This window comes from Falco rusticolus, chromosome 2, assembly GCF_015220075.1.
Source record: "Falco rusticolus isolate bFalRus1 chromosome 2, bFalRus1.pri, whole genome shotgun sequence".
In the NCBI taxonomy this organism is placed as follows: domain Eukaryota; kingdom Metazoa; phylum Chordata; class Aves; order Falconiformes; family Falconidae; genus Falco; species Falco rusticolus.
In genome coordinates this window covers 10,793,497-10,812,632 of record NC_051188.1, presented here as the reverse complement: position 1 = coordinate 10,812,632, position 19,136 = coordinate 10,793,497, and the positions used below count along the sequence as shown (strand labels likewise).

General features: G+C 45.5%; 1 protein-coding gene across 8 annotated transcripts in view; it reads right to left on the bottom strand.

Moving 5' to 3' along the window:
* Positions 1-18,823, bottom strand: part of FAT3 (FAT atypical cadherin 3) — a 425,303-nt gene extending 406,480 nt beyond the window's left edge. For all 8 annotated transcript variants that reach the window (XR_005102452.1, XM_037376330.1, XM_037376323.1 and 5 more), the window contains exon 1: positions 18,682-18,823. The gene's annotated coding sequence lies outside the window, so the exon portion shown is untranslated. The remainder of the gene's footprint in view (positions 1-18,681) is intronic.
* Positions 18,824-19,136: the final 313 nt, after the last annotated feature.

Below are 19,136 nucleotides of genomic sequence, written 5' to 3'. Positions count from 1 at the left end.
TCACTACAGATAAATCCTCATTTTCCATCAAGCCTTTAAAACGCTTCATAAGAACTTCTGCCAGGGCCAGAGCTCCTTGTTGCTCCAGCCTGACCTGTTGCATCGACACCCGCCCAGCCTGACCAAGAAGTAGGGTACAAGTCATGCTAAAGAGGGCCATCAGAGGTGTGGGCACAAAAGAGATTCAGGGTTGGAGATGACCAGACAGCAGTAGTTCAAGTCCCTTCACAGTGTCTGAGGCGTGACCTATCTATAGCCATCCATAAGGTGCCAACGGTCAGGACCTGCAGGTACATCACCTCCCAAGACGTGGGTAGGACGTATCAGGCTTCGCACTGCGGAGCCCAGCTTAGGGCATGCGGGTCTTCAAACCACTACACAGGTTCCCACAAAAACTAAGGGCCTTGCTGGTTTGCTCTTTTTAAGATTTGGGCAAACTAAAACGAGTCTAAGTACCAGAAAGCTTCAAATATGCAAATATACACTGCAAAGAATCAAAACATTTACCCAACACCTGCTTGCTGGAGGATTTAACTCAGTCAACAAAATCCTCGGGTAACTCCCTGCTGAGTACCCAGCTTCTTGTCACCATCTCAGCTTCTGGGAATGAAGGTTCTGGGATTTCTGTCAGAAAACTGTCTCCCAGTCCTATCTATTTCTTGTGTTAACTTTCAAGAGCGAGATGGGAGAAAACTGTGAAGTTTCACATTCCTCTACAATCCAAGTTGCTGGAGAAAGCTCACTTTGTCACCTCCTCCCCCCTTTCAGTGCTTTCCCTAAGACAGAGCTAGAGGAAATCTGGTTTTATTCACTTCCCTGAACTTGCAGCATCCTGTACCACAACCTCTCTCGAGGATCACTCAAAGCTGCTTGCTGCACCCCCAAAAGGACACCAGCCACAAAGGGGAGTGGAAGGACAACCACCACCCCCATCAGGCACAAAGCTCCCAGTATCAGCTGCAGAACAGATCGTAGGTGCTGCTAACTTCACTCTGCAGCTGCTAGGAAAAGTATTTCAGCTGCTGATCTGCATTACATTAAGTTGTTGCCCTAGAAACACAAATGATATTACAAATTCAAGCTTCAAAAACAAAATTATATTCTGCAAAAACTTTGCACTTCTCGCTATACCTTTCCCCCTCCCCCCTACATTTTAAAGGCCTAAAACCCAGTAGATGCAAATAAAATCACAGAAACACATGAAGCCGCCTTCCAATTACAGCCAGGGAGCAATTTCCAGGCACTAATAATACCTGCACCTTGCTGGACATCACATTGAGACCTAGCAAACTAAAACCAGTTTTTGCAATGGGTTATATTATTCAGGTCCAATTAACGGTGGATGTAAAACTAAAATGAGATAAACACCACTTTATGCTAGCAGTCTTATTGAGTCTGTGACATTACCAAAGATCAAAAGAAGTACCTTCAGCAAGCTATTCTCACTGAAAAAATAAATACATTTTAATGAGCAGGAAGATATCCAGTGTGTCAAGAATTAGCAACTTGAATGTAGAGCAAGTCTGCCTGACTGTAATGGAAAGGAGACCTTAGAAACATCAGAGTAACTAGAAGCTTGCAACAGCAGCTCAGCCTATCACTTCTTAAAACTCAAAATGCAGAATCAAATGTAAATTAAATATTTCTAGTTCTGCAGAATACATATTTTTTCTACTCACCTTCTTATAGACAGATATTAGTTCTCCATAGGTGTATTACCTGTCTGTATTTCTATTTCCAGAAAATAATAATAATAATAAAAAAAACCTGCATTACTCTGAGACCAACTCAGAAACAGGAAAAAGTCCCAAAAGTCCACTCCCCGCCTCCTCCAAACTTTGACCAGATATATCAGAATGAAGATGCTAAATCAGAAAATCCAAAATTTTAAAAGGCACATGTGACATGATGTATTTTCATGACTTTTATGAAACAGGAAAAGCAAAGAGAAAAACCTTTAATCTCTTAAAAAAAAAAAAGTCTGGAAAAACCAGTTCTAAAGACAACTGAATAAGATCATAACTTATGGTTTGTACCTTTAGTGTACAAAAAGCAAGACAGAAAACGCAACCAAAATACTTCTTGGAGTTCTTTTCAACCACTTGCTGAAGCTACAGGAGGCAAAACCAGGCAACAATCAAAATGAAGGAAGACTTCAACCTAACTGCAACCTGGACTTGCATTAGAAATACCCATACTACACCAAAACAAAATCCACACCAAAGCGTATAATCCAATTATTCTTTAATCCACTGAGCTGATGGTGACTCCTCCCAAAGTGAAATACTGTTCTGGAAGTGTGCTATAAAACCAGTGATATCACAGACTCCAGTTTCCCCGGCTCCATTTTCACAAACATGCCGAGTATTTTCCCTTCCGATTTTAGGCTGAGATTTTACACTAAAGCTAAAATTTCTCTTAGACATCTTCATCTCGTACTAGAGATTTGACTGGGCCAGTTTTTCACTTGTATTTGCACACTACCACTTAAAGCCAGTGGTTTTGCACAAACATACTTCCATGCTTACAACACGAAAAAAACCTCCAACAACGTGATGCAGGAGTACCTAGCCTAAAGAAGCGAATGCCATGTGAGATGAAGGATGTTTCCAGCTGGATAGTACTACCCCAGCTTAAGCACAAAGCACCAATGAAGGCGGGAGGGAAAGAAAAGAGGAAAAGGCATATCCTTTTTATTGTAAATTCTTTGCAACAGCCAACAAAGCCACCAAGACACAAAAACATGACACTCCAAAATACCGAATTTATTTTGAGAGACAGGTGTGCAACGAGGTAGTTCTAAAATCCCCCATATGACAGGCTGCAGGAACAAGATCCTGTGGCAGGGACAGACTGTTGCATCCCTCTGGAGGCAATGGAGCTACATCCATGCCTCTAGTAATTTCTTTAATTTATAATTTAGATTAGTTTACCCTAACACTTGTATGTATTCATTCAATAACACGAAGAAGACTGGACTTGCCTTTTAGTCCCAGTAATTTGGCAGGTTGACTTCCATTACTCCTGCAACTGATTCCGCCATACAACTCTGTACTAAATGAAGAATGATTTCCTCTTCGAAACTACCCACTCCAAAATATAATCCTGTAATACACTAAGAAATTATTTTAATATGTCATACCCCTTTAGTACCGCATCACTAGTTTTACGTACCTCTGGAAGACTCTAGAAATTTTTTGTGTAATTTAGCCTGCAAAGTAACAGGATGACTCAATTTATTTACATATTCTGTAATTTGGCATTTGAGCCCACAGAGACATTACTTTGTTGTCATCTCCACTCGAATTCTGCCTTGTTAGCGTCTAGAGAAATCAATGCCATGAAGCACTTCATTTTTATAACTTCATCTTCTTTCAAACTAGAGCTTCATTAACGTGAAAACTAAACAGGTACATAGCTTGCTGCCTCTCTATGCATTAAGTAAATTTATACAGACATAAAAAGAGAAAAAATTAGATGAGGATGCTTGCTAATTCTGTGCATGCACACATTTTTTGTTAAAGTGTCCTATTCAAGTTCATGAAAGTTTTTTAAGCTGTCTGGAAAATGACTACAGGTTTCTATGTGCAACAACCATCTCTTGTTATTTTGTTTCCATATTGTCCTATAAGGAATGGAAAAAAATATTGGAAAAGTAAGTTTTAAAATGCTCATAAACAATTCCATTCAGATGAAAATTCTTTCCTGTTAAAACCAAAGCAACAAAAAAAAAAAAAAAAAAAGGGTAAAAAATTAGTGGTTCCAAAACATTTTCAGAACAACGGATCACTGAGAAATTTTCATTGTATTTGCCACAGCAACAGCAGACTGGGATTCCCAGGGTGCTAACAAGCCTTCTCCTGCAGCTTTGTAACCACCAGTCAGCCCCAGAGCACTCCTGGCTTGCCAATACCAATACATATGCCAGCCATTGTTATCATTTCACCAGCATCCCTCTCCTGTGCAGTAACAGCTCAGTTCTTCCAGTTGTTTCAAGTTTCTTACATTCCCAAGCACAAATACAGGCCGGGCAGAGAATGTATTAGGAGCAGCCCTGAGGAGAAACACCTGCAGGGTTGGTGGACCAGAAGCTCAATGTGACCTGGCAATGCACGCTCACAGCCCAGAAAGCCACCTGCATGCTGGGCTGCACCAGAAGTGTGGCCAGCAGGTCCAGGGAGCCGGTTCTGCCCCTCTGCTCTACTCTTACAACACCCCACCTGCAGTGCTGCGTCCAGCTCTGGGGCCCCTAACATATAAAGGGCATGGACCTGCTGGAGCAGGGCCACCAAGGGCTGGAGCACCTCTCCCATGAAGACAGGCTGAGACAGTGGGGGTTGTTCATCTTGGAGAAAAGAAGGCTCTAGGAAGACCTTATAGCAGCTGCCGATACCTCAAGGCAACATACCTGGAAGCTGGAGAGGGACTTTTTACGAGGGCATGTAGTGATGGAACAAGGGGGAATGGCTTTAAACTGAAAGAGGGTAGACTTAGGTCAGATATGAGGAAGAAATTTATTACGAGAGTGGTGAGACACTGGCCCAGGCTGCCCAGAGCAGCTGTGGGTGCCCCATCCCTGGCAGGGCTCAAGGCCAGGCTGGATGGGGCTGGGAGCGACCTGGGCTGGTGGAAGGTCCCTGCCCATGGCAGCAGGGTTGGAACTAGATGATCTTTAAGGTCCTTTCCAACCCAAACCATTCTATGAAGTATCACTACTTTAATCCCTTATTTAATAAGCATTAGTCTGCAGAAAGATAGGTGTAAAATTTTTCTTCCTTAAAATAAAAAAAGTTGGTTAATAGCAATAGATTTGATTCTTTAATATATTGATATGTCCACATTTCACCCCATGAATTATTATCCTCTTCGATTAGCCCTAGGATGCTTTCAAAAAAGCTAAGCTATACAGTCACAGCCCCCCAGCAACCCTGTCCAACAATACCTTATGTGATCCACAGAACACCACAACTATCACTGACTTGTTTCAAGCACTTAAAACTACAAAAACCAGAACTTCATTCATAACCACATAACTAAATAATGACGTTTCCCACTGCAAAATGGAAGCCCAAGAACGCTTCCATTTTGTTCTGCCAAACTCCAGTCCCTCTTTCAGTAACCTCCTCATTATGTGCAAAATAATTGGAATCTTAGCCTTGTGTTCATTGGGGAGAGGGAATTGGTGTCATCACTCGCTCATCACGCAAACTGCTTTCTGCGGGTCCCGAATCAGGGCACCTTGATTCCTGTGCACACCCCGTGACTGCAGCCCTGTGCAGGGGGGTCCCGCAGTCCCTTCACCACCCACGCAGCGGCATGGTTTGCCTTCCATGGGACACACACAGAGATGGTGCCTTGCACCATGGTCAGCAATCAGACATGCAACAGAATAATCCTGCATGGCCTCAATTAATGAGCTTTAGCCTCCCATTCATAAAACCCAAATACAACGGGTTTGGCTATCTCTGCATGAGAATGCATCAGTGATACCATCTTTGTCTCTAAAACCAGACTTTAAGATGTTTTCTGCAATTTTGACTATGTATCCAGTACTCTTTCCTTTACACCACCAACCCCTGACTAAATCACTGCCTCTTCTTCAGCATCTTTCTTCCAATCTGGCTGTGTGAGAACAACAAGTCTTTCTAGGGTCTTTCTCAGCTCACTGACCTACTTACTACCACAAAGACAGGCGTTAATAAAAATTTTCTTTCTCTTTTAATTTCTGCTATTTTCTTCTAATTGCTGCTTCCTAACTACAGAGTCTGTAAGTTAAGTGTGCTTACCTTTGTCAAGAACTTTCATCCAGTAACTACTTTCACAAAACACAACGCCCACATGCTCTCAATAGCAGACATCTCCAGGAAGGCACATTAGCAACTGCCTAACCATGCTGGGTCCTCAGATTAAAAAAAAAAACCAAAAACTAGCAGGGACTCCCTCTCTCTCCCCCCCTCCCCTCCCTCTAAAGACCTTTCTTTATTCTTCTGCCAATATTCTTTTCTAACAGACATGTATGGTGGCACTACTGGAGATCACTGAACCCACCCAAGAAGATAAGAGGGGAATTTTTCTCATCTGATTTCAGCCAGCTAAAAGTTATGTATCTAATCTGTCAACTCTACTGTCACTGTAATCAATAAGAGCAGCATGAATCCCCCACCCCAAGTGCCTTGCCAAATACCTGGGAAGGAAGGAAGGAATGAAGGGAGGAATTCCACCTGGAAGCACTTATCATTAACCTTAGAGACAACCTCTGCCGCTAAGCTGGGGTGACCCCTCATATGTCAGATTCCTTTATCTCCAGCTCTGCTAATGATAAGGAGCCCAGAAGACCTGTCTAACTCATGCAGGTGGGGCAGGGTGGGGATGGGGTGCATGAGTTCAGAGCCTGGACTCAGATCAACTGCACCTCTATGAAGTCTCATGGATGACTTCTGTCTACCTGAAAATCTGAATCTCTTTTTTTCTCTAGAGAAATACCACTTAAGTACTTTTATGCTGTTAGTAACTGTCTCTTACGGGAAAGTGAAGAATAGGAGGGTAATCTTGAGTTAAATCAACATGCACAGCATCCTAACAGACACTACTTACTTTGTTACTGCTGCAGAGCTGGGCCAAGCTAACGCAATGCAAAGTCAAGGATGCAGCCAGGGCTTGCACTGCTGGAGGTGCTCAGGAGCAGCAAGGCAATAAACTGGGATTTCCTCTTCGCTCCCTTCCCTTATGTACTCCTTGCTATACACATAAATACACATTCTGCGCAAGAATGGTCCAAAACAGTGCAAATTAAATGAAATGACAAAAGGAGATCGAACCCAAAAGGCTGAAATCACAAAGATCTGTTTTTCAGAGAAAATGCAGGTGATCCTTGGTTCCAGCTGAGATAGATTAACAGGAAAAAATAGTGGCAGCAGAATACTGTGGAACAAAACATCTTAGATCCATCTCTGTGATGTTCTGATCCTAGACAAAACCAGCGAGTACATTAGATACTGGTTTAAATGGAAGTGGTTTATCAGCCAGCCTATGGCAAAAGGGAGAAGAGGGTTACACCCAATACAGAAGGAGCTTGCAAGCCTGCAGTACCACCAAACTCTACTCAGGACTGGTCTCCTCCTGGGTCCACCAGCCGCCTATATTAGATAAAAAGCTTGTACCCAAAAGAAACCATGCAACTACCTCGTAGCGTCTTCTTCCTCTTGGGTGAAACTGCTGAGCATGCTCTGCTGCTGATCAGAAACCTGAAGACAGCTGGGTCCCATATCTCACTCAATTACCAACCTTTGTGTGGCTGTGGGGCAAGTCAATTCACCTGCCTCTGCCTTGATTCCTTTCCTAAAATGGGAGTGACTAAGGATCCTATCCTTCCTCATGAAGCCTTTTGATATTTATCAGTGAAACAAACTATGTGTTTGTGAGCAGAAGCTATGTCCCCAATACATAAGTGCAACCAAGCCTCCAGAAGGGGCTGGTTCTGAAGACCAGATAGACCATACCAGGGAGCAGCAGTTCAGCAGCATTTTGACTCATTATCAGTCATTCCCATCAAACTGCTCCATAAGCTCCCTCCTTCTAAAGGTTCATCTTCTGAAACACCCACACACTGAATACCAAGATACACTAAACGTTTTATGGGAACTCATTAGAGAAAGCTATCATAGAACAAATCAGAATTCTGTGTCTCTGCAGTACCACTGCAGGTGGAGCACAAGTCTGTCCATTTAAATTAAGTGGGAGGGCTTGTTACTAATCCCTTCCTAGGGGACACAGCTTTGGGACTTACTGCTGAGGGTGAGAAAAGCTCACCAGGCCAACACTCACATTGAAAACTGGACCCCCAGAGATTTTGCAGAGTTGAAGGCAACAAGACCTGAAGATGAGGGGCAGTAACATCTTTCTCCAAATGCATTTGTGAAATATTCCCAAACTTTAATTAAAGTTTCAGGATTTCCACTTTTCCCTTCAGCTTCTTGTTTCAGTGGGGAGAACCCCAGCACATAGACAATGATGTTAAAACAGTTCCCTTGGGGGAACAGTTGGTCTTCAGACTTATTTCTTCATTCCATAACTACTACATTATCATCTCTGGTTGATTTGAAAGTCTCAATATTACGGAAGATGCCAAACCTTTACATATTCACAATAGTCAGTGATGAAGTCTGCTCCACTCAGGGTCCAAACTCTTAGGGAGGAAAGAGTTACCAGTTTTGCAAACAGTGACAAAGCACACATTTCTTATTACCGTTGTTGTCCCAGCGACCTAGTATCAAAGTCATCTCATGAATGGCCATGGAAGAGATACTAAGAGTTAAAAAAGAATCAGTACAGGAAAGCAAGCTAGAAAAAGGCTTTTCTTTAAAATTAACAGATTAACTGATAGTTTTAAATTACACACAGTCTGGTATGTTTTTAGCTTAATTCTGTGGTTTTGTTTGGCTCATGACAAAAGAGCATTACTCCAAATAAAAGGCTCTGACTGGCAATGGAAAGAAGAGACAAGTACAGTCACTGCATTTCTGCATCTAGATCTCGACAACATCCTGATTCCTCTGAGATGCACCTAGGGTTGACCTTCTGGAACAAGCAGCTGAAGTACCTCCATGTGCAAGGTATGGCATGCAACTCTGTGTGATGGTTTGTTTTAAAATCCTGCTGTGTAAATAGCAGCTGCTCAGCAATCACTTTGCAAAATGCTCTGCTCCCATCTCCACCCAGGAGACAAGCTTCAGCCTTACTACACTCATTGCATCCCACAAAGAAAAGGAAAGAACAAACCAACCAGCCACATCTCCCTTGGGAAACATGTCCAGGACTAATCCAACTGCCATTTTCACAGGATCTCAGCCCTATAACTTCTTAACAGGTATCTGAAAGGGAGATACACTCAAAGACTTGACTTTTCCTTTGGATGTGGAACTTTGCACTGGTTTTATTAAGGCACATTTGATCAAATGCCATGCCACAGGCAGCTCTGGCTTTAGAAGGCTGTTTTGATAGACCTACAGCTGAATATTACTGCAGATAAAGCTACCCGAAAATCCAGCCCTGAGCTGTGACTCCCATTACACTCAGAACTGTATAACCAAGCGAGGCCTTAAATTACAGCCCAGGCTCACATTTTGAAATATTTGTTATAGTTACCCCTGGATACTTTGCTGTGAAACTTGATCAGCATGTTGATATATGCAGAGATGAAGTCATCCAACCTCCACTGGCAGGGAAATGAACACTCACAAGAAGAAGTCACTATTCTTTTTGTCTGAAATCCAAAGAATCAGATTTTAATCTCAGCTTCACTGCAGTGGATTGAAAACGACTCCATCAACGCCAAGAACTACTTAACCAAGAGGACAGTACAAGCCAGGACTTCTGCTAACCTTCAGCAACAACTATAGTTACGCCATCAGTACAATAAAGATAGCCCACGCATAAAGTGCACCCTGAAGGTGGCCAATCCTATTATGAATAACTTTAAAACACCTAAGAGCACCATTACTCAAACTCTGTAAGGATGCAGCACATTAACAGCCACAATCCTCAATGTACACACACACTACACAAGAACTCCCACTCCACACAGGATAATGACCTACATCGTTTCTGCTTAATGATTCCTACTAAAGCCAATGTGCATCTCCATATAACCCCTGAAGGGCATTTGCAGGAATGGCCATAAGCACAGCATGCTTAGGGCCACGACAAGCTCCTTGCCCAGCCTGCCTTCTGAACACAGCTACACACAGTTGCAAGCCCCCAGCCACCTGGGAGCACCAGCAGCCACCACCTAGACTTGAGTTCAGGAGCTACCGACTAACTGGAGGGCTGACCTCTGGCTGCTATAGAGCAGTTTTGGTCCTGACGGCAGTTTCTGAACAGCCCTCAACAGACAGGGTTGACATACCCAACAGGACTATACAAATGAGTAATGATGTCCCAAAGACTCCAGCAACACATCAATTGGGAGACAAATTACTTTTGATGTAAAAGGCTTAGCTCTCTTCCATGCCGCCACATGGACTGAGGACATCTCACTGTGGCTGAGCACTGGGGCAAGAGCACACAAGAGATGAAAAGCAACAGAAGTGAAAAAGGTAAATTATATGCACAAGAGATCACTGCAGGATGCTTCAGATTCCCCACTCTTGCCAATGACGCTCTCGATACAGATGTGAGCCAGGCCAGCACGCTGGGCACACTAGCCCCTTGCAGGGCATACACTGCTAGCAGACTGTGATAGATCTGTTATACCTGTAAGTGATGGAATGCTAAATGCGTTTGATAAACGCTTGGGCTAAGAAGTACTTGCACAGCAGAGAAGTTATAAAGCTAAAAGGAAATATCTCAGAAGAGTTAGCGAGAGAACTGATGTGAATTTCTGCAATAAACACGCTCCTTCAGCTTTTGTCTGCCTATCACAACAATGACTCATTCAAAGCTTCTAGGTAGTAAAACTTTTATTATTATCACCATCATCTTCATTTTTACAGATACAGCAACAACAAACCAATATCATAAGGGATGAAACGTGCCCAAAGTTACCAACACTTTGATAAGAGTTGAATCTGGTTTAGTCTCAGCCGGAGACAAAGGATCTGCTTGCACATACAGTGAGCTAACGAAAAACTAAGTCTGAAAGCACATTTTAGGCTTGTCAATCTAAGAACATCAAACAAAGACATTAACTATGTTGTTGTAGCCATGATGAAAATCTCAAGTATTTAAGATGGCTTAAAAAACCCCTAAACCCGGTTAAAAGCTAATATAGCCAAAACTCCCTATCCATCTTTCTCCCTCTCCCCACTCCCCAGCCAGATATTTAGCACAGTCTGGGATCCCAAAACTTCCATGTTCCTTTACTCAGTCACCACCACCAGAAACCAGCACCTTCCCACTGTTTCTTTTCCTATCCTTTGCTATTTTACATTCCTTAACCCATGTGCAGATATAGAAGCATGCTCTACTCACTCCTCACTCAACTTGAAATCCTCTCCTCTCTTCCACTTCCTCCTTAGTCTTCCCACACTCACACCCCACTTTTTTACTGCTGAAAAAAAAGTCAGCAGTAGATCAACTGATGCTTATTAATGTTCAAGAATCATTTTAGCTGTCACTAAACAACTCTGAACAGAGGGAACCAGCACTGGGAAGGATGTTCCAGGATGCAGCTTCTGGAAAGAGCTGAGGAAGCAGAGAGAAAGAAACAAAACTCTGCATTCTGCTGCTTTAACATAGTACGCAGGTCTTCTCACCTACACCCTACTAATCCGTAGGGAATCACCAGTGTCTTCATTTCCAGCAGGGCCTCTCAGGCTCTCTCTGTCTACATTATCTGCTGGTTTGCTCCAAAGCAGAGCCCAAGCATGCACTGTGCAAGCTCACAGGACCAGGATCCCAGCACGAATCCAGCTAAACCTCACCACGTACGTTTTCCCGCAGGCAAACCACTGCCAGACACATCACGCATTGGTGAGAGTCAATGCTCAAAGCCCCGTCAGCAGCATACCCGTCTCGCCACTTTTTCCTGCACTTACGATATGGCTATAAAAGCACGCGGAATATTTGCTTATAGTCCTAATGATCTATACCACAATGCTTTCTACTAATGCAATAAACCACAGCAAAGGAGCCTTGTGGGCATCTTTAAATATTCCCTGCACAAACCATGCCGGGTAAAGAACCTCTCAAACAGATGCTGCCATGCAAAGCGGAGGGAAGCGGGCCAGCAGCTTGCTGCAGGGCAGCGAGGCAGGCTGGCCAAGCCCAGTCCAATGCACAGAAGTGATCCAAAGCATCTTTTGGAGAGAGCCGTGTCCACACATGGAAGGTCAATAGCACGACTTTAAAACCAACCTGCTCCATGAAAGCTCACAGGAATTCCAGCACTACCCAACCTCCCGGCTCCAGGCAAGCGGCACAGGTGGTGCTGGGATGCTTTACTAGTGCGCTGCTCCTTGTCTTTGAACCACCCCTTACATCACCCTCCAGCTATTCAGTATCTGTTAACATTGAAGGCTTTTGGCTACTGAATGAAAACCTCAAAAAACCCCTCCAGCTCACAATAACAATAGTAATAATTACTATTACTGTTGTTCCACCCCATCCTCTAGCTTCTTTGTCAGATGAACATTTCCTTCTGGGTAGCACAGGCTCTTTCTAGGTCCAGGCCACTACAATAATACAGACACCCACTATCAAGGGCAAAGAAGAGCAGAAAATGATATTTTTCCCAAAGTGCAAGAACAAAGAAAAAGGCTGGTCTTTTCCAAAGGAAACCAGCAATTACGCTCCCTTAAAGATCCTAATAGTGAATACTGGTGTCTGAATTTTGACTAAAAAACATCACTGCAAGCCTCTGGAAAAATGTCCACATAAAAGCTCAGCTCTGGGTTTACTCACTGCCAGTGTATCCATCGTATGCATTGCACTGCAGTGAAAAAATCCATAAAGCTAGGTCATGCCAACACAAGCTGGCAACTCCACCTCGCATGCAATCACACCACAAAGATGCAGCCATGCAAGCAACAATTTAACTCACCTGACCACAGCATAGGCTGCTGTTATTTAATCACCACATTGAGGATACAAATGAAAGTATTTCCAAAACCATCTTTCAAAAAAAAAAAACCCAAACACCAAAAAACCCACCACCCCAGACATGCAGATGTCAAAATTATTAACCAATTATTTAAATATGGAGAGTCAACAAAAAATTTCACCTGTGGCAGAACACAGAGACATTCTCTTAAAGACTATGGGTGCCGGGATTTGTTTAAGTGATATTGCACATAATCATGTTTAATATTAAAAAGATACCAGTGCAACTCATCTGAGAGGAAAACTGACATTTATACTGTCATTATATGCACTTGTTACTAAATTTAATCTGCATTATCATGAGAAGTGCTCAGATGATTCGAAGGCAAAAATATAATGTATGTTCAATGTTATTTAGGAATATTAGTAAGCTCCTTTATTTTAAGATGCAAAACATTAATAGTTATTCTGAAGAGGGCTCCCTTTTAACCTTTAACATTCAAGTGGCTGTAATTTTTATCAGATTGTTTAGATTTCGATTTAGCTCAAGTCCTGAAGCTACAATTAAACTTGCAGCTACCTTCTCTCACTAGGCTTCCTCCAACAGCTGGAATAATCTTTGAAGTCTGCAAAGACACAGAAGAAATGTTATTTACAGCCGGTTTGCACAGTGCAAGCAGAGACAAGTTGTGTTGTGCATTTCCAGGGCTGGTGACAGACCATTTCTCACCAGCGCTAGAGGAAGTCATCAGAACTATTTTCCCCTCCACAGATGCTTTACAGGACCCAGCTGAGAAGCTGGAAATGCTGCAGGGCAGGATTTTAAGAGCCTTGAGGTGCCCAAAATCAACTCTCACTACAGTCAGCATTAAACGCCGCCACCACTCTACTGAAGACAAAAGTGGCCTAACTCAGACTGTTGATGGTCACCTGCCTGGAAAGCCCAACACACCTCAGGATGGGATGCTAAACACATAAAAATATGGACAATACTTTAAAAAAAAAAAAGTCACAGATGCCTTTTAAAGCAGATAGAAATCCACTCAGACAGTAGGGAAGGAAGGAGGATATCAGCCCACAGGAGGCACCCTGCATGTTGCTGCATCTCTCCGACTGGCTCTGCAGCCCAGGGATGGAGCAGTGGACTCTGCAGGAGCAGAGGGCAGCGTCACCGACCCCCCGTGGCAGAGCCTGTGCTGCACTGGCACGCATGTAATGAGCAAGGCAACACTCACTGATGTCAAAGGAAGTTACATTCACGCACTGAAAGATGTACAGTTAGCAGCAGCAGCATCCAGGAGAAAGAAAGAAAATATTGTCTTCTCCCAGGCAAAGCCACTGGTGGTTTTTATGTTAACTTGCTGTAAGTGCCTGCAGGGTCCATGCTTTGATTTACTGTGGCTGACGGGCAGTACAGGCACAGACATGTTTAGGTATAATTATTGTAGTAGCCAGGCTCATATACCAAGAACAGCAGCAAAATCAACAACAGCTCAATAAGACAACAGAGAATTTTCCAACACAAACCCCTACATCCCTCACATCAAGGTCTGCTCTTGATTCGTTCAAGGAAGGGAGAAAAAAAAAGAAGGAAAAAAAAAAAAAAAAAAAAGAGTGAAATCAGGAGGTACTCCCACACAGCACCAATTTCACCCCAAACTACTCTGTGTTTTGCAGTTTTCATACAAAGCTAAGCAAAAAACAAGCCAAGAACAGCCTGTTTCCCAAACCACCACATGATGCATATTCTAGTCCAGGCCCCAGTAAGTCCTGCCACCAGCTCCCAGCTCAGCTCTCAAGCTCAAGCACTGAAGACAACACAGTACTTAGGGTTTAGATACAGAGCAAAGGATATGTTAATGGTTATCATCAACTCTTTGAATGGCACATAAAGAAAACCCACAACCGAGAAGCTGGAAGCCCATGCAGATCCCAGAGCAGAGGTTTGAACAGCAGCTCAGCGGGTTTGTTCAGATCCTTCTTCACAGCACTGCCATCTTTTGCATCCCAACAGTACTAACAGTGCTCAAAACTTACTTGCCATTGACACACTCGCCCAGATTTTAGCATCGCTAGTATGTGTTCAGGGTCTGATTTTATGCCTGTTATGCTATCTATAATTTTTCACACTGGGACAAAATGAGGCCTATGCACTTATCTAAATTACATGAAAAGTAGGACTTTTTTGGTGTAGATGCATAAATTTTCATAGCAAACAAGCTAAGAGACACTAACAAGGTATAATTTGTAACTGTTTAAGACATTCTCCGTATATAAGTCTCTTAAACTAAGGATATAAGGATGCACATGGAAGACAGACTACTCAGTTCCACATTAGTTTATATTTTCTTTCCTCTTGTTGTCATATATGGGCAAAATACCTAAAAGTCTGGGGTACATGCCTGGTAAAAGAATGCACTGTAAAAGAAAACTGTCTGCACTGGCATTACAGACACCAAAGTGTTTCCACTGTAAAAATAAAATAAAATTTAAAAAAAACCAACTACCTCAATCCCAGTCAACACTTTTATTGTATGTTAACAACTCCTCTTCTATGCCACTGAATATAAAAAACTGAAGCAATGCATTCCTGTTGAAAGGATCAGTTTTATTACATGGCCATGACCTGGACCAGCTTTCAGCCAGCACTGATTAAATGCAAATTCTGATATTCTGCACCACACAACTTCCATGTTGTAAAAGAAGTATCAAACACTTGCCATTTGTCGCTTCCATTTCATATAAAAATTTATCTGGATGTTGGATATATGAAGTGTCTCTGAGAACAGCTCGCTAGATCACACACATACACAAAACTCACTCAGCATGCACAGGCGAAGTAGGGTTGAATTAATGAATGTACTGTTGCTTCACATATTGAATGTCTGTCACTAAACCGATAATTTGGAAATGCAGAAGCAGGGACTGTGGGATACACTGGCTGCAGCCACTGATGGCTTGCTCCACTGCAGTCTCAAGAAGCTAAGCTTGCTCAGTTCAGAGTGCTTGATCCATGTTCTTTGGAATGGCTCAAGACAGGAGCAATGAGACAGTCAGCATGTGTCTACACTTCGAGTTTTATTTCCACTCGTATCTGCCACGATTTCCTTCCCGGGAATGCTGTGCTTGCGAAAGGCACAGCATGACATCCTAAGAGACACATATCTTCTCTGCACTAGCAGGCACAGTCTGGGTGGCAGCAGAAAAGCAAAAGCTTCCCTAGAGCATACACCAGGATTACCAAAAAGAAGGGAGCACTACTCCTGGATTGAAGCTGCGGCCCGTTGTCATCTACGGCAAAACTCCCACTGAAGTCAGCGTAGCCAGAACTTCACCTCTGTCACCGCGACTGCCTGTTCTGCCTTGGGACTTCCAGCCAGCACAATAAGGGTCTTAACAGTGCCAGCAGCTTTTGTGTTATGAACTGCAGGCAGAAATAGTGAAACCCTTCACATAAGCAACCAAATACTCATCAGACAGTTAAGAAATTTAAAATGCTGCCAAACTGTAAGGGATTCAAACCTGCATCCAGAAGTATGATGTTTCGCATTGGCACACCATGCTAAAACAAACCTTATCCTAACCAACTTTCTGTCCTTCAGAAAAACCTGACTGTAAATACAAGTGGCACGAGTGCAGTTGGCATGTGTCAGAAGACATTTGAGAACTCAGCACAGAAATACATCTGTAGTGGAACAGCAGCTACAAACTGCTCCTAACAAGCAATGGATAAACACCCTAACTGTCTCCTAATTGCTCATTTCATTGTGTTTGACAGAATCCATCAACCAGAGTACATCAGGTCACAACAGCACAACTTCATGGTCAGAACCATGTCAATGTAACCTGGCAGAACAGAAGGCCCTCGTGTCAGAAAGAGAGCAAGCCAGCATTTAGGGAAACTGGGGGGTGGGGGTGGTGTTATAACCCACCACTATCCTGCACAGACAGGGTAACTATACAGTAATGTAACACACAGTTCAGGAAGCATCCTGCGTACCATCAGCACACAGGTATGGAGCACAGTCATTAAGACGGCAACAGATGCTATGTTAAGAATCAAGCTTAAAGAAAAAAGGCACAAAAGTAACGAAAAAGACAGTATGATTTGCTACATCAAGGCAAGTACAGCCAACCTGCTGATTTGCTACAACACTAGCACCACCAAAGGATCAGGCAGAGTTCCCAGCCCTGCAGCACATTGGCTCCTACCTGGCTCTCTCAACACGACTCCAGTGTTTCATGAACCCAAAGATCATGCCTGTAAGCTCTTTGTCAGCAGCACTCTCCAAAGTCAAGGGGACTCTGGAGGAATCATTCCTTCTCCCCTCACATCTACCAACATTTCCTCTCCAAGTAACAAAAGTAACTTTTTGTTCAGCTGAAGGATAAGCCCTCTCTGTACATCAGCAGGAAGAAAAAAAGCCAGCCAAGAACTAACCAGCCAGGCTGTTTTGCCCTGTCCCGCTCTCCCAGCTGATGCTTATACCCCCCTCCACAACTGCTCCAGACCAGGAATAAACACCCTCAGTGAAAGCACACCGTTCGGGCAGCGACTAGGAAATAGTGCAGCACTTCAGCTCTCCGTTCCTCATAGCTCACCCTGTCCTGATTTTTAATTCCTCTGCTGAGAACTCAAACCAGATTTCATAAAGCAAAGCATTTACTAAATGACAGATAAGTTAAAATGCCTGTGCAGAAAACATTTTTTTCTTTCTTTCTGCTGGATGGAGATTGGCTAAGGATCCGCGAAACCCTGATCAAACGATGCACCTCTCTAAGCCTGTCTGACAGCACTGCAAAGGGAAAGCAAATGAGTAAGAAGGAAAGCATTCGTTTCCTCAAGTCTCTTGCTTTTAACCAACCTTGATGTTTTATTGCCTGTGCTGGGATGCTAGCGCCGACTTCCCCTTATGTCCCATTTACTTACATTTATTTTAATTGGATCTAGGACTAAGGACACTCGGCAACCCTTAATCCTCCCAACAACAAAGCAAGGGCACGAAGCCACCACGAGCAATAACCAAAAAACCAAAATCAAAACCAAAACCCTATAAAAAGGCACCCAGTGGTGCGTTTTTCAGGGCAGCGCGGCTCTCTGTTCCTCCTGCAAATAATCCAGTGCGGTTCAAAAAGTGGGCAGAAGAGGCTGGATTATTTCCTTGAAAAGCAGAAGTTAGAGCCGAGAGAGCCACGTTTAATCCATCCCCAGCCAGAGCAGGTTCTCTCCAAGCGGCTCCCCACGCGTGCACCCCCCAGACACGCACCGGGCCCTGCACACACGCACACTCACGGACACACACCCACCGCCGCTCACACACCGTCCCAGCTGCGGGCGTCCCGGGGACGCTGAGGCTGTCCCAGGGCAGCGCGGCGGGGACGGGGACCGGGACCCTCCTGCCGCTGCCCCGCGGGGCCCGGAGCGACCACCCGCGGCCGGGGCACCCAGGCTGCTCCCCACGCTGCCCCCCTGCGCCCCCGCCCCGGGGCAGGGCGCTCCCCCAGTGCCAGCCAGTGTCCCCGAGCCTGCAAACGGGAAGGGCAAGGCGCGCCCTCCCTTCTGAAAACATTCGAAAAAAAAACAACCCCGAACCCAACCAACATACATAGATAGATAAAAATACGAACAAGCAGGTCCTCCGGTAACATCCCTCTCTCCCCAGCCCAAGCAGCTGCAAGCCGGTCCCCGCGCTGAGCCAAGAGCAACTGCAGCTGAAGAGCAGCGACAGACACGCACAGCCCCTCTTCCCCTCGCCCGCTCCCTGCGACAGAAAAAAAAAATAATAAAAGCGGTGAGGAAAAAAATTTAAAAAATGAAAACACAGCTCCTGCCTGCCTGCCAGCTGAAAGGCGGCGCGAAGCGGGGAGCGAGCCCAGCGCAGCCGCTGCACCTTGCAGGGCGAAGTGGGAGCGCGCCCGGCCGCCGGCGGGGAAGGGCGGGGGGGGCGGCAGCGGGACGCGGCGGCAGCGCCGGGCTCCGCTCCCCCGGCGCTGCGGTGCGGGGGCGGCCGCGGCGGAGCCCCCGCGGCAGAAGTTTCCCCAAGTGGCGGCCGCAGCCCCCGCGGCCCCCGCGCACCGCCGGCTTTGGAAAGTTTCTCCGCCATCCCCTCCGCGCCCCGCTCCCGAGCCGCGGCGGGTACGCACCGGCCGGCTCAGCTCCGGGCGCTGCCCTGCGGCCTCCCGCGCCGGGTCTCCATGCCGCCCCCGACGCCGCTGGTGGCTGCGGCGGGGAGCGAGGGGAGAGGGGGCGATCCCCGCCGGGCCGCCGCGCCGAGCACAGCGCAGCCTGCCGGGAGCGCGCCCCGCACCGCCTCCCGGCCCGCGGGGAGGGACCGACGGCGGCCGCCCGGCCCCGCCCGCCGCGGGGCTCCCACCGCCCCGGGCCCGGCGAGGCGCGGAGCCGCTCCCGGAAAGTCGCCCCCCGCCGACCCCCCGGGGACTCGATCAAGGTCACCCGCCCCGCACAGGCGCCGGGTCGCCCGGTGCTCCCCCCCGCTCCCCTCGGGGGTCCCTGCCTGGCGGGCGGTGCTGGCCCTGTGCCCCCCGGCTGCCTCCCCCGGGCCGCCCCGGCCCTGCGCGGCTGCCCCTGCACCCCGAGC